Below are 15,446 nucleotides of genomic sequence, written 5' to 3' on the forward strand. Positions count from 1 at the left end.
TCGGTGTGTGAATACTTGCAGCCGCCACGGTAAACACGGTTACACAACTCGCTGAGTCGTCGTTCTTTTTTTTCCCCTTTCTTTTCCGATTACAAGAATGTCAGGTACTGAGTATATGTAGAGCGCTTAAGCCCTGAAATTCCTGCGGTCTATGCGTTGTGATGGGGAACGTGTACGCATATACACATCTAGATGACAAACATAGAAAATGTACGATACTTTCTCTGTCACTTCTGTCGTCTTCGCTGTGGCGTCTAGCCGCTGCAAGCTGGAACACCGCCTATTCATATCCTTTTCCTGCTTGGTGGTGTCTTCTGTCTGCCAATTTCCATATCTTCTGTCAACGGCCTATGGAACAACTAGGGGTCAAACAACAAAATCTTCCTTGCGTCAGTAAGGAAGCCTTTATTGCAGTGAGGCCACCTTATGTCACTCTGAAAGCTTCCTTACTGAGGGGCCCTCGATGAAGGCTTCCTTGGTGCTTCCTCAGCGTAAGGTAGCTCCGAAGCTACCTTCATGCGTCCTCACGCCGCTCCTGGCCCTGAACGAGCGCTTCGCCTCGACACATAGCCACGTGACGTTTCCTTGCGCATGCGCGCTGTCGTCCACTTGCGGAGAAGCGCGAACACGGTACGTCTAAAACCCCTCCATACACGTTTCCGCCGACCAGGCGCGTAGATGCAGGGGCTTTAGGTACGTCTTGCCAGGCATGTTCGTTTCAGTCACGCGTGCGGCATGAAAGCGTTGCTAGGCGTTGCTAAGCGTTGCACGACGCCGGCGTGCCAGCGTTGCTGGAGCACATCAAGTTTTGCATCGAAATATGGTACTTTTTTACGTTTAGTGAACAAAACTAGAAAAAAACACCCACGCATTTCTATATTAGCTCTTCAACTTAAGAATGGTGTGACGATACATTTTTTTTATTGAATAATGGTGTTCGCGTAAAGCTTTGAAGAGATCATCTCGAACCCAGGCATGCGACAACCGCTCCTCACGTGAGGACGGGCGAAGGGAGCTTTAAGAGTACGCTTGCTTCCGCCATCGGTCCTTCGCTATAAGGAGGCCTCACGTAAGGTTAGGAAGCGCTTGAAGGAAAGGAACGTTTCATTGCTGGGGCTAGGTTTCGGAGCATGAGCGCTAACGTCTATACGAGATATGTTTGGCTGCCAACGTTTACTGAGCCGGTGTCAAGTACAAACCCATGTGAACTGCTCAAACGTGTCTGTTCCGGTAAAACGTGATAACCCAATTTAAACAGAATGCTCAAGAATCTCGCATGTCAAAGTAAGCAGAATTCCAACATTTTTTTCTAAACAACTGTTTGTAAATGGCTTTCTATCATCTAAATATTCAAAGGTCTAAGCATATGCTGCTAATGAACCACAATGTGTAACATACCTATCTTTCGTGTACTGTCGTCCTGCCATTTTCAAAGCAGTTTAGTTCATCTCAGTGCGATCGTGGCAAGGCGGGGTATGAGTGCTTGTAGCCGTATACTGCGGTCGCCGGGGCTGAAGGGAGCTGACATGCAACTCAGCATAAAGGCTTCCTTCGGTGCTGGCATGTTTCAGATGGTACGAACGCCTCCACAACCACAGAAAGCACTCACATTAAATCATAACTGACAAAACCTGTCTAAAGCCCCAGTTTACACACTGTCAAAGCAGACAAGCACTGGTGACCGTACCCTGCCAAATACGCTGTATGGTACACTTTCCTTCTTCTTTTTCCTTTTCTTCTGTTTCCTTTTTTTTTCTGACAGACGGCGCATAGTGGTCTGCAACAAGCGACAGTCTATGGCGTACGTAGGAGCTAAGGATAGTCGACGACAGTTTCACGCATGTCGCGTAGTTTGGCTGCTTCCGAGGCACACAGATTTTAAAGATTAGAGGGTTTTACGTGCCAAAACCACTTTCTGATTATGAGGCATGCCGTAGTGGAGGACTCCGGAAATTTCGACCGCCTGGGGTTCTTTAACGGGCACTTAAATCTAAGTACACGGGTTTTTTCGCATTTCGCCCCCATCGAAATGCGGTCGCCGTGGCCCGAGGCGCACGGATCTTGTCGAGTTCTGAAGTGCGGCGCAACTAAGCCTTTTCTCCATTTAGTCGTTTCTTGTGTTGGGCCCTCCTGTTGCGTCAAGGAACGTCCACACTATGTGCGCATCAAGGTACAAGGTGTGCCAGTGTGTACGGGAACACATGGTCTGCGTTCAAGAACGGTAACTTTTCTTGCATGCGCTCTTAGGTTTCATGAAGGGTATTCTTCAGCAGGTGTGCAATATAAAGTGAGCAAAGTTCTGATAGCCTGGCACGTTTCCAAGAATCGCTATTTCAACACACATGAAATGTTCCCTTTCAGCTGCACGCCGAAAAGTATAACAAAGCTACAGCTGAAGCAAATTTTTTTTCGTAATAGAGTGGCAACGTAAGTTTCTTTACTACGTATCCACTGCTTGAGCAGCGAGGATTGTCCAATGTGCCTCCTCGAGACACGCTGTAACGAACGATGCCCGGGATTAGCCACATGCGCGTTGCGGGGAAGGCCTGGCGCTAGGCAGTTCCCGCCCTAACAGATGTCAGCTTGCGCAACTTGCATCATGCCGAGTTCTTTTTCCCACCGCTATATCCGTATGTTAAAACACAGTCAGCCTGCTATATTTAACCGGCAGGCGAGGGGTAGTTCCGGATAAAGTATTACAAATAGCCACGCCCAACGACTGGTGTGCCTTACGTCTTGAAATCGCTGGATTATCAAATGCTGGACCTTCTGAATCCCCGTCTAGAGCTAGCCTACATAGCGTTGCAGTCGCACTACCTTATCACCATCAAAATTCTAATCAAACCTCTTACAGGTGTAACTGTCGAATTGCTTTGTGCAATCACAACTTATCGCATATATGTTCGTGAAAATGGCCTTGGTCGAACGTGTTGAGTCATTTAAATACATCTAGAAAACTCACTTGAATTTTTTCTACAAGCACGTGTCATTTCTGACTTTGTCCACTTCATTTACAGGCGGTTCCTAAATAAGAGCTACATTTAGGAGCGAAAACAAGTCATATTTAATATTTTGAAGAAATGAGAGCCACTTTTCGGTGACGTGTACCGAAAATTGGTACTGTGTAGGTTGCTTATGTGGTCTGAAAAGAGTTGCAGAATACTCGCTTTCTCCCAATTTTTATGTTATACACATCACTTGGTTGTCTTACCCCACTATCCTCGCTAAACTACGCAAGGCATGGTGTTTATATTTATTCGGAGTACGAAGCAATGCTCTGAGTGACGAGCGATCAATGTTTATTCTGTACAGGTTCATTAGAGCCTCTGCAGAATGTTACTAATCGAAGCATTCCAGGATGTCCTACTGCCGCTAATCGACATATTTCCCAGGCACGTAAAACAGCAGCACAAGATACAATCTTAAAATTCCGTGAATATAGGTAACATTTTAAGCGCAATGCGTTACAATGTTTTCAGTTTCCTGCTTTAAAAGCAGGTGTTGCAGGTAAAAGCTACACCCTAATTTTTCCATCTGTTCTCGTGCGAAATATATATATATAGAACGAGAAAGAAAGGAAACCGAGGGACCCGATTTTTATTAGTCTTATCAAAGAAACCAACAAAGGCAAAAAGGACAGCATTAAGGAAACTGCATTTATTCATTGAGCTAAATGATAACGAAAAACATGACAGTGGATGAAAAAACAACTTCAGGTAGCGCGTGTGGGTTTATTGACCAGTTGCCTCCACCCGAAAAGTTCCTGTGCACGTGACGCCTGCGGCAGAAAGGATGTTCGACATCTGCCGCCAAGGCTTGTAGGTGGCGGCGCTGGCTAACACTCCCAGGGTTAGTTCTAGTACATACACATAAATACCCCAGAAAGGGGATGGGAAAACGGGGTCGTGGTAGTTCAATTGGTAAGGGCATCGCACGCGTAATACGGAAACGTGGTCTCGTGTCCCAATTGCGGCCAGTTTTCTTTTTTTATCCACTTTCATTTTTTTACATTAATCTATAAATTCTTAATTCAATTAATGGGTACAAGTAATTTCTTCTATGCTGTCTTTGGTGTTCTCGTTTGTTAATATATATATATATATATATATATATATATATATATATATATATATATTTATATATATATATATATGTGTGTGTGTGTGTGTGTGTGTGTGTGTGTGTGTGGGGTATATCCCAGCTAACTTGGACGAAGATATTGAAAAAAACCTATTCGTTCTTGAGAACAGAAATCGCGTGTATGTTGTTAGCGTTTGTCTAAACTTACAGTAGCATTTTTTTGCTCGTCTGTTTTTGAGTAATTAGCCGAGAAAAATTAGTTAACTTTTTAAATATAGCTTGAAACGTTCAAGCGTCAATATGAAAGTTGTGGAGCTTCATAAATATTGCTCAACCCAGGCACTTCCAACGAAATAGACTTAGTGTGGCCGTTTTTATTCGTGAACATGGAGTTTCTAAGTAAACTCTATGTTCGTGAAAAACGAAAGCCGCGGAGTTTAAAACATACAACGTGACAGCGCGCTCTGTGCGCCCGAATGCGCCACGATTGCAGCGCTCTCATGAGTGATTTGTAAAACATCGCCAGCGCCGCGCCTTCCTTTCACTTACGAGAAAGGGCTTCAGCCTTTGCTCGGCTCTGACATTACCGGGAAGCGGCTGCCGACAACGCTTCGAAAAAGCGCTTCGTCAGCAGCCGGTCGCGCCTGTCGCCGAAGAACGCGCCGTCATCAGCCGTTTATTCCAATACGACGAGGAGAGCAATTTTTTTTTTCAGCGTTCGTCGATGCGGAATAGAAAAAATACACACAAGACATGCATCGTAGATCTGGAACATGCGCGAGAGAGAGACACCGCCGCTTTTCTTCCAAGCTGTGCCAGCGGTTAGAGGCATGTGATCTCGACTGCCTATTATTGTCGTGCCGCGCAACCGTTTCGAACAATTTGCAGTGCCTAAAGCATGCCGTACACGCCGTACTCATGTGAGCAGAAGGCGAACATGGTCTTAGCCTTGGGAGTGGCACGGGGCGACAGGAGGAAAGCTGCCAAGGCATACCGAAATTGGCAATGATGGGGAAGACCTAGCGCGAACACAATTATTAGTAACTTGACGCTAACACAGATAGCTTCAAGGAGACGCGGCACAGAAAGCGGACTATCAGTGAAGACTGAAGGAGACATTTTGGGCTTTCATGACTACAAACCCTCATTCCAGCGTGCGTGATGTGAGTGGTGGGGTCGGCATTTCAAAGTCCTCAGTGTCAAGAGTTCTTAGGAAGGCACAAGTGCATCCGTATCACCTCCAACTGCATCAAAAGCTGCAAGAAAGAGACTTTCAATGGCGGCTTCATTTCTCAAATTGGGTTCTTGTGAATAGTGATGAAAAACCGGATTTCGCTGACAAAGTGCTCTGGACAGTGAGGCAACCTTCTCCAGAAATTCTCGAGACAACATCCATAATGCGCATTACTGGTGCGACACGAACCCGCATTGGGTGGCGCAGACCAGACACCAGTACCAATGGCCATGTGGTGCGGTATCTTTGACGGAAGAATAATTGGCCCCATATTTTTCGACCACATGCTCACTGCTCAGCGGTACGTGAACGACATCTTGGAAGGCCCAGTCGAAGATTTTCGCTGTGATCTTCCTCGCGTTTTTAAAGCGAACTTGGTATCAGCACGACGGTGCACCAGCTCACAGCAGCAGCCTTGCGCGAGCCTGGCTTGACGAAGCCTTCGAACGCCAATGAGTCGGGCGGCATGGACCAGTGGCATGGCCTGCAAGGTCACCGGACTTGACACCTCTTGACTTCTTGTGGGCACATGTGAAAGACCGAGTGTACCGCAAACCTATAACTACACCAGAAGCGCTAAAGGCAGAGATTGCTGAGGCCTGCAGCGAGATACCGTCTTCCGTCATCAAAAAAGATACATCGGAGGTGCTGAAAAGGTGCCAATACTGCATTATGGCAGAGGGCGACTTGTTCGAACACATTCTTTAGACAGACATCACAGCGAATAAATCTCCACAACCGTTATCCATGAAAAGGGCCATCCGTGTGAAACTTTTGTACGACGTGGAAAAGGCACGTGAGTAATATGACATCACAAATTCTCTGCCGACAAGGAATGCAACCTTCCGTGTCAGTTTTCAATTCTTGCTTTTGTGACAACCAGCGTAATTCACACGACGTTATCAAGCCTGTTATAATGCGTGTTTGCTTGTTGGGGTCTTGCTCCCAAAGTCGGACCCCGCATTTCGATGGGGGTGAAATGCGAAAATACCCGTGTACTGAGATTTAGGTGCACGTTAAAGAACCCCAGGTGGTCGAAATTTCCAGAGTCCTCCACTACGGCGCGCCTCGTAATCAGAAAGTGGTTTTGGCACGTAAAACCCCATGATTTAATTTTGAAATTCGAACTCATGAGCTTGTCATTTTTCCTCCGCATGCATTCTGCTAGCGTGAGGGTGCAATTATCGCCGCAGAAAAAGGAGCCGCGCTGTATTTCAACTGCCACCCGAACCCACTGGCGTTTATCTCGGAATCAAGCACAACGCGAAGCTCTTTCGTGGGCCGCACGAAAGGCGCGAAGCGAGCGATGTTTTTTACAAAGCACGGTTGAGAGTGCTCTAATCGTGGCACATTCGGGCGCACAGAGCGCGCTGTTGCGTTGCATCTTTTAAACTCCGCGGACTTTCCTATTGACTCCTGAATGTTTCAAGCTATATTTAAAAAGTTAATTAAGTTATCTCGGCTAATTACTCAAAAAATGACGAACAAAAATTTGGTACTGTAAGTTTAGATAAACGCTAACAACATCCACGCGATTTCTGTTTTGAAGAACACAGTTTTTCTTCAAAATCTTGGTCCAAGTTAGCTGGGGCACCCTGTGTGTGTGTGTGTGTGTGTGTGTGTGTGTGTGTGTGTGTGTGTGTGTGTGTGTGTGTGTGTGTGTGTGTGTGTGTGTGTGTGTGTGTGCGTGTGCGTGTGCGTGTGCGTGCGTGTGCGTGTGTGTGTGCGCGCGCGCGTAGAACACAGTAGCAATACTGTCAAAGAGAAAACTAGCTTTTATTGGGCGAACCTGTGCCCACAAAAAGAGGCCACACTTATAGCACAACGATAGCGGTGAACACGGTCGGGGATCGTCGAAAATCTGATGAGTGGGTCAAGCGCATGCACCGGTTTTTATACATCAGTCGTCGAATGTTCCAGAGTAATCGCTGGGACCCGCGTGCCTTCCACAAAGTTCTACATTATTCACGTCGCGCACACATGCAATCAGGGGTGCAATCGGAGATGGTTGTTCGGCGCATTCGTTCGGTTTCCGGCGCGCGCGATTGGCCTACTCCGCGCCGACGTCGCGGGGCGCGGCCACGTTTTTGGTGACGTCAAAATGACGACACGATGCTGTCAGTCATCCGCCCACCGAGCATTTCGTCCGAACGCGACGGGAGTTGAGAAGTTTGGAGCGATCATACGGCTTCGCATGGCGCGTCTGGTGGATTGGATTAGATCCAACAGGCGGCCTTTTCGGCTGCGGAATGGCACGTTTGAATCTGATCCATAGTTAAATTCTAGAAAATGGCGCTTCCGTTGGAAACTTAGGTTGTTGCGCTGGCGTTTCTAGAGGAAGGAGAAGAGCGGGTGGCGGTGCGAAACGCGTTTGAAGAAATGACAGAAAGTGAATTCCGGCGTCGTTTTTCTTTCTCGAAACAAATAATTCGTTGGTTGTACAGAGAAATCGACAACATCATCGGTGCCAGCGAGCCACTGGGATGTTGTCGCTGCCTCTTGAAAAGTGCGCCACTCTTCCCATCATTTTTTTTTTCTTTTTCCTTCTCGCTGTGCGCGACACCACCTAGGGACGACGCAAAGAACCTAATAGTTATAATTTGCAATAGTCACACGTGCTACTATTTGAAAACGTGTTTGGGCTTGAGAAGAAAAAATACGTTTTTTTAGATAAAGATTTCATTCAATTGGAAGACGAGAAACATTTCGTTTTGTAGTATACTGTCTGCAAGCAGACGACAAACGACGGAGGTAAACTTCCGGGGAGGTCACCGCTTTCTGATTGGCTGCTGTCTCCACCCCGCTGTCACAAATTTTGCATACTGCAACTTTGTGACGTTGCAGCAACTGAACAGAACGCGTATCGAACAAAATATCTCCGATCGCGCCCCAGATTACACAAGGTTCAGTCACAGACAGAAATGGAACCATTCATAACATTCCAGAAACTTCCGATACATGGACCGCTATCTTGTAACACGTTCGAAAAGCCGACGTTCGATTTCGCCTCGCGCGATTGTCCAGGCTGCGCCGATATCGCGGCCTATAGGCCAATCTAGTCCAATCGCGTGAGGCGAAATCGAACGTCGGCTTTTTGAACGTGTTACAAGATAGCGGCCCCCTCAGGCGCGTCCTGCGCTGTGCGATAACATTTGTTAGGCGGTGAAACGTGTCGCCCGATAGAGACAAAAAAAATTATGGGGCTTTACGTGTCAAAACCAGTTTCTGACTATGAGGCACGCCGTAGTGGGGGAACTCCTGAAATTTCGACCACCTGGGGTTCTCTAACGTGCACCTAAATCTAAGTATGCAGGTGTTTTCGCATTTCGCCCCGATCGAAATGCGGCCGTCGTGGCTGGGATTCGATCCCGCGTCCTCGTGCTCAGCAGCCCAACACCATAGCCACTGAGATACCACGGCGGGTGCGTTAAAAACAAATACATGTGTCAATATCAATATATATATATATATATATATATATATATATATATATATATATATATATAGTCATATAATGAGAAGCCAACAAACACTGACAACACTCCCAGGGTTCTACTAGTACACATAAATACCCAAGAAAGTGGATGGGGAAACGCCGCCGCGGTAGCTCAATTGGTAGAGCATCGCACGCGACATGCGAAGGTTGTGGGTTCGGTTCCCACCTGCGGCAAGTTGTTTTTTCATCCACTTTAATTTCCATTAATTTATCATTACTTTATTTCATTTATTAAGCACATGCAATTTCCCCTATGTTGTACTTGGTGTCAGTGTTTGTTGGCTTCTCATTATATGACTAATAAATATCGGGTCCCTCGGTTAACCCCATTTCTTCTCGTTTATTACATAACGAGGGTCTCGAATCCGGCAACATTGATGCCTTCAGGTAGCATATGTGGGTTTATTGACCAGTTGCCTTCACCCGCTAAGATCACGTTCTCGTGACGCCTGCGGCAAAAAGACGTTCCACGTCCGCCGCCAAGGTCTGTGAGTGGGGGCGCTGGCTAACACTCCCAGGGTTCTACTAGTACACATAAATACCCAAGAAAGTGGATGGGGAAACGCCGCCGCGGTAGCTCAATTGGTAGAGCATCGCACGCGACATGCGAAGGTTGTGGGTTCGGTTCCCACCTGCGGCAAGTTGTTTTTTCATCCACTTTAATTTCCATTAATTTATCATTACTTTATTTCATTTATTAAGCACATGCAATTTCCCCTATGTTGTACTTGGTGTCAGTGTTTGTTGGCTTCTCATTATATGACTAATAAATATCGGGTCCCTCGGTTAACCCCATTTCTTCTCGTTTATATATATATATATATATATATATATATATATATATATATATATACACACGGGGGGGGGGCTGATCCCCCCCCCCAATTAACATGAACACTTTCAGCCTATGCCACACAGATATCGCGTCGGCATACAGGTATAGCCATCTGTATTACCGCTAGAGACGGGCCCGGTCAACGGCGCTAGGCGCTGCGAAACAACAAACGCTACCTAAATGTCCTCATCATCAATAAGTACACGCTAAGCGCACAGCCGCTTGTTCCTACCATGTCGAAGACGTAAAAAACAAAAAAGAGCTTCGCACAGACAGCACCGAAGTCAGAAATAATGCAGGCTACTTTCCTATCCAAACAAGACGGCGACTGAGCAGGACGCTGTTGTGCCATTACCACAAGCCCGGATCCCGAATCTGCAAGATGCAGAATCTATCCTGCGAGCGCCATAACTCTCCCTTCACAAGTCAAGATGCTGCGCTTCGTGCGGGAGAAGCCTCGGCGGAGCAGCGTGTTTTGACGTGTCCGCGTGTGCCCGACGGCCCGGCGCCGCACCTCCCTTGCCTGGAGGTCACCGCGCGCGCGAACTTTGAACCGGGTGGCCAGCGCGGTCGCTGGTTGGACCCCTCGGACGACCGTCGTGTGCTGACTTTGTATTGGGCCGGTTGAGTGACAATGGGCCTCGGGGATTATAAAAGCAGAGACACGCCGCTCGAAAACAGGATCCGCTGACCCCACCTGGAGAGAGGGTCGCTCCCGACTGGGGTGAGATGTGTCACGCGTTTTCGCCGGACGCCGTCGTGCGAGAACAGTCGCGTTTGTGTGAGCTCTCGGCCCCAGTGCCGATCCGTTCATGTCCTGTATGATAACCTGTATATAATGTATAAAGTCCCTTTTGTTATTCTCATCGACGCCAGGCTCGGAGTCTTCGCTACCAACGCTCTGTCACGAAACGGGTGAAGAGCGCTACGGGACCACAAAGCCGTAATCGTGGTGAAGCGGTGCAAGTTCGTAACACTGGTGGCACCGGTTGGATGTCGTAATACTGGTGGCACCGGTGGAAGTTCGTAACACTGGATGGCAGCTACGGGATTGACCGGCATCAGCTACCTGGGCGGTGAGTGCCTGAAGTTTACCTCAAACACCAGACTTTCTCTGACACAGGTTATAGTAGCTCAGGGATTGACTTGGTGTTGCATTGTGATAACCTTGTGTGTTTCAAGCCTAGTAAGAGTGTTTTGAAAACCAGGGGATGCTGAGGGGGTAAACAGGGCAGTGTGTGATATACTTGCATATGTCTTACTAGTAGTGTTATAGTAGCGTACGGCAGGTATATTCAAAAAGGGTAAACAGCAGGAGGACAGTGTGAACGATGGAGAAGTACAAGGTGAAGGAACTTCTCGAAATTTGTGAGGAGTTGGGCATTGAGTTGGGCTCAACCAAAAGAAAGAATGCGATCCTTGAGGTCATGAGGACTGGGGACGTAACGGCTGAGGAGGCCGCTGAGGCCTGGGCGGATATCAAGGAACGTCGGGAAAGGGAGGAAAGGGAGAAGGAACGTTGCGAGCAGGAAAGGAGAGAACAGCAACGTCGCGAGGAGGAAAAGAGGGAGAAGGAACGTTGCATGGAGGAAAGGAGAGAGATTCGTGAGCACGAGCTTAAAATGAAAGAGTTGGAGACCCGAAATAGCTCGCCAGCGCCTAGTCTCACTTCTAATGTTCCAAGAATACGCGATCAACTTCCACCCTTTGTCGTCGGAGAGGATATGGCCAAATACCTCGTGAAATTTGAGCACGTCTGCGAACGGAATAGCATTGAGCGATCCCTTTGGGCACAGAATCTGTTAGCCTTGCTTCCTGGGGAGGCATCAGACGTAATAACTTGCTTATCGAAAGAGGCGTTTGAGAGCTACAGTGATGTGAAGGAAGCGCTACTGCGGAAGTACAAATTGTCGCCCGAAGCTTTCCGGCAGAGGTTCCGGTATGCAAAAAAGGGTAAGGAGTCGAATGTTGACTTCGCGTTTCGTCTAAAAGCCGACCTGGTGGAATGGCTGAAGGGCGAAGAGGTTTACGACGACCGCGACAAAATTGTCGAATGCATCGCGTTGGAGCAGTTCTACCGTTGCATTGATGAGGATGTCCGGCTCTGGCTGCAAGATAGGCTAAAGGAGGTTAAGCTAAACAAGGCAGCAGAGTTAGCGGAAGAGTATTACACCCGCCGCAGCTTGCACAGCAAGGCAGTGCGCATAGAAAAAGCAGATAGAAGAGATGGGTTTTACGGGAAGCCCGACGAACGGAAGGAAATCACGCGTCGCGAGTTTCGGGACGACGAGTCCCTTCCCAAAGAAACTGTAAGGGATGGACAGAATGCATCTCAGAATGATGACGATGGTCCGAAACAGCGAAACGAAATGACGCGTTCTTTTGAAAAACGGAGACCGTTAACCTGCTACAATTGCAAAAAGCAAGGGCACATCGCTGCAAGCTGCCCAGAGAGAATTGCTTTTGCAACGATACAGGAAACTCACAAAAACATACGTCTATTGGAGCCCTATGTGCAGGAAATTAAGGTAAACGGCGAGAAGTGCCGAGCACTGCGGGACTCTGCAGCAACTATGGACGTTGTTCACCCGTCTTTCGTCTCCTCGAGTGATTTTACGGGAGAGTGCGTTAGGATACGGCAAGTGGCCGAGAAGGAGAGTGTCTGTTTACCGATCGCAACGGTTAGCATTGAAGGAGAATTTGGGAAACTTAACACCGAAGCCGCTGTGTCAGCCGCCCTCCCGGAGCAATTTTCCTACCTCTTCTCAAATAGCTCGGAGCAGCTGCTGAGGGACCAGGGCAAATCATTCTTTGCCGACGTGGCGTACATGGCCCCCACGCGATCCAAAGCGCGCCCGCTGTCGAGGGAACTTGACTTAGCGTCGGGAAGCGAAAGGCGGTGCGGCACACGGACCGATCACGGTAACTTGAGTGGCGAGCAGTCACGGGAGAGGCAGAGCTCGGAGGCTGGCCTAGACGAGCGGGTCCTGGAGGTGAGTGGGAGTGACGCGTGCAGTGCTAGCCGCGATAGAGACGCGACGCCGCAATTAGGCGACGCGGGCTCCACACTCGCTCCGGTTTCCGCCAGCTGGCAGGAGCAGGCTGCAGTTGAAAGGGAAACTCGGATTCGCGAACAACAGGAAGATTGTTCACTAGCCGATCTGAGGAAGAGCGTCAAACGGGGAGTGGAAAAAAAGGAGGTTTCATTTGGCAAGGAATCTGGCTTATGGTACCGCCGCTACACGGATAAGCAGGGTCGCAAATATAAGCAGCTTCGGATTCCGCGAAAATATCGCCGGGAAAAATGAATGGCCTCATTTGCTTCCTCAGAAGTATGTTTTCGGTCCAAGTGATTTCAAGGGGACCATTCCATTTGTAATTATTATTGCTGATTAATAATTGTTTCCTTTTGGTGTGTTGTTAATTTGAAAACTGATTGTTTGAGCCTTGTGTGCTAGATCGTACACCTGCCTCCTGTTGCAGCGGGAGCAAAAAGAGGGATAGCGATTTAGTTAGGTTGATTTGAATTATGGCCTTGTCTGGTGTTTGACGGGAGACAGAGGGCACTTGTTCGTGTTGGGTGTTGCCTTTTGCCGGTCGGTTTTGCAAGCTGCAGAACGACCAAGCGGGACCAGTGGCGAGAAGCAAGGTCTTAGGAACGACCCGAGCGGAGCTGGTCAAGGTGCCTTGGCGACGACGTGGTGAGCAGAGCTCCTGTCCTGGCGAGTCGGACCTGGGCACGTGAGGTTACCTGGCGTCCCGACACTGGACGTGAACTTGGACGAGCCTGACGAACGTGCGCGCCTGGCATCCGAGCCACGTGGAGGCAGCTCGTCTTCCCGGCGCCTTATCTGAGGGCGGGGATGCTGTTGTGCCATTACCACAAGCCCGGATCCCGAATCTGCAAGATGCAGAATCTATCCTGCGAGCGCCATAACTCTCCCTTCACAAGTCAAGATGCTGCGCTTCGTGCGGGAGAAGCCTCGGCGGAGCAGCGTGTTTTGACGTGTCCGCGTGTGCCCGACGGCCCGGCGCCGCACCTCCCTTGCCTGGAGGTCACCGCGCGCGCGAACTTTGAACCGGGTGGCCAGCGCGGTCGCTGGTTGGACCCCTCGGACGACCGTCGTGTGCTGACTTTGTATTGGGCCGGTTGAGTGACAATGGGCCTCGGGGATTATAAAAGCAGAGACACGCCGCTCGAAAACAGGATCCGCTGACCCCACCTGGAGAGAGGGTCGCTCCCGACTGGGGTGAGATGTGTCACGCGTTTTCGCCGGACGCCGTCGTGCGAGAACAGTCGCGTTTGTGTGAGCTCTCGGCCCCAGTGCCGATCCGTTCATGTCCTGTATGATAACCTGTATATAATGTATAAAGTCCCTTTTGTTATTCTCATCGACGCCAGGCTCGGAGTCTTCGCTACCAACGCTCTGTCACGAAACGGGTGAAGAGCGCTACGGGACCACAAAGCCGTAATCGTGGTGAAGCGGTGCAAGTTCGTAACACTGGTGGCACCGGTTGGATGTCGTAATACTGGTGGCACCGGTGGAAGTTCGTAACAACGCTTGGAAACTCGACGGGAAGGCCGTCTGCGCACAAGAAAACGTAGTCACGCTTTCCTATGCCCGCTTTAATGTAAGTGACGTAGTGTTTTCTATAGGTTCGCAGACTCAAAGAGTTGAAACACAGAGATAATGTGTGCTTCTCCTGAACTTTTTCTTGTCACCGCGAGGTGACGTCACGTCGCAGAGGCGTCTTTTTGAACTGCTTCTCAAAATTAGGCCGTTCTTCGCTAGTTAATTGAAAGTGGCGCAATTTGAAGTAAAGTTAACTGAGGCTTTCAGCTATTTGCAGCCCACGGAAAGGCATGCACGTATATTTATGCTATTTTCAGAGCTACGGATTCTACACCGTTCAGCAATTTATAGGTGCTTGTTGCATGGGGAACAGTCATGATAGACCTGTTTGGCGAAACTGACACAGCTGTTCGGCCAAACATTTTGTGCAAAATGTGTCTTTAAGAGCGCATGGCCGCAGTCAGCAAGAAGCCGAAGCCTTATTCATTAGTAGTATTATACAAGTTGAAGATATCACCATTCACCGGAGAAGGTAAAAAATCAAGTGGATTCACACAAGGCGCTTGCGTTGTCTTCTTTGTGAAGCGGGTGTACGAGGTGTTATATTATGGAGTGAGCAAGCGAATAGTTCTCAGTTTGTGTAATTGAACCATAGAGGTTCGAGAGATCACCCGCCGTGGTTGCTCAGTGGCTATGGTGTTAGGCTGCTGAGCACGAGGTCGCGGGATCGAATCCCGGCCACGGCGGCCGCATTTCGATGGGGGCGAAATGCGAAAACACCCCTGTGCTTAGATTTAGGTGCACGTTAAAGAACCCCAGGTGGTCAAAATTTCCGGAGTCCCCCACTACGGCGTGCCTCATAATCAGAAAGTGGTTTTGGCACGTAAAACCCCATATATTATTATTAGGTTCGAGAGATCGTGATGCTGAATGTACTTGAATTTTCCTCTGCAAGGCAGCCTTGTGAATCGAGTATACTTTATGCATCACAATTGCCTCGGCGCGCCCTGTTTTGCGAACAATGCGTGCCTCGCCACAACGTCATAACCACAGTCGGTCGCTTATGTTGCAGGAGGTGTACGCCACTATGAAACATTTCCTGATGCATCACTTGTAATGGCTAGGCTCTTTTCTTCCAGATGATTGTTGTTATGGTATTCGTGAAATATATACTACACAGAACCGGCAGTCCTGTTAACAGCCATAAGCAACGTTTTTTTACGTGTG

Source organism: Dermacentor albipictus, unplaced genomic scaffold (genome assembly GCF_038994185.2).
Source record: "Dermacentor albipictus isolate Rhodes 1998 colony unplaced genomic scaffold, USDA_Dalb.pri_finalv2 scaffold_11, whole genome shotgun sequence".
NCBI classification, from domain to species: Eukaryota; Metazoa; Arthropoda; class Arachnida; order Ixodida; family Ixodidae; genus Dermacentor; species Dermacentor albipictus.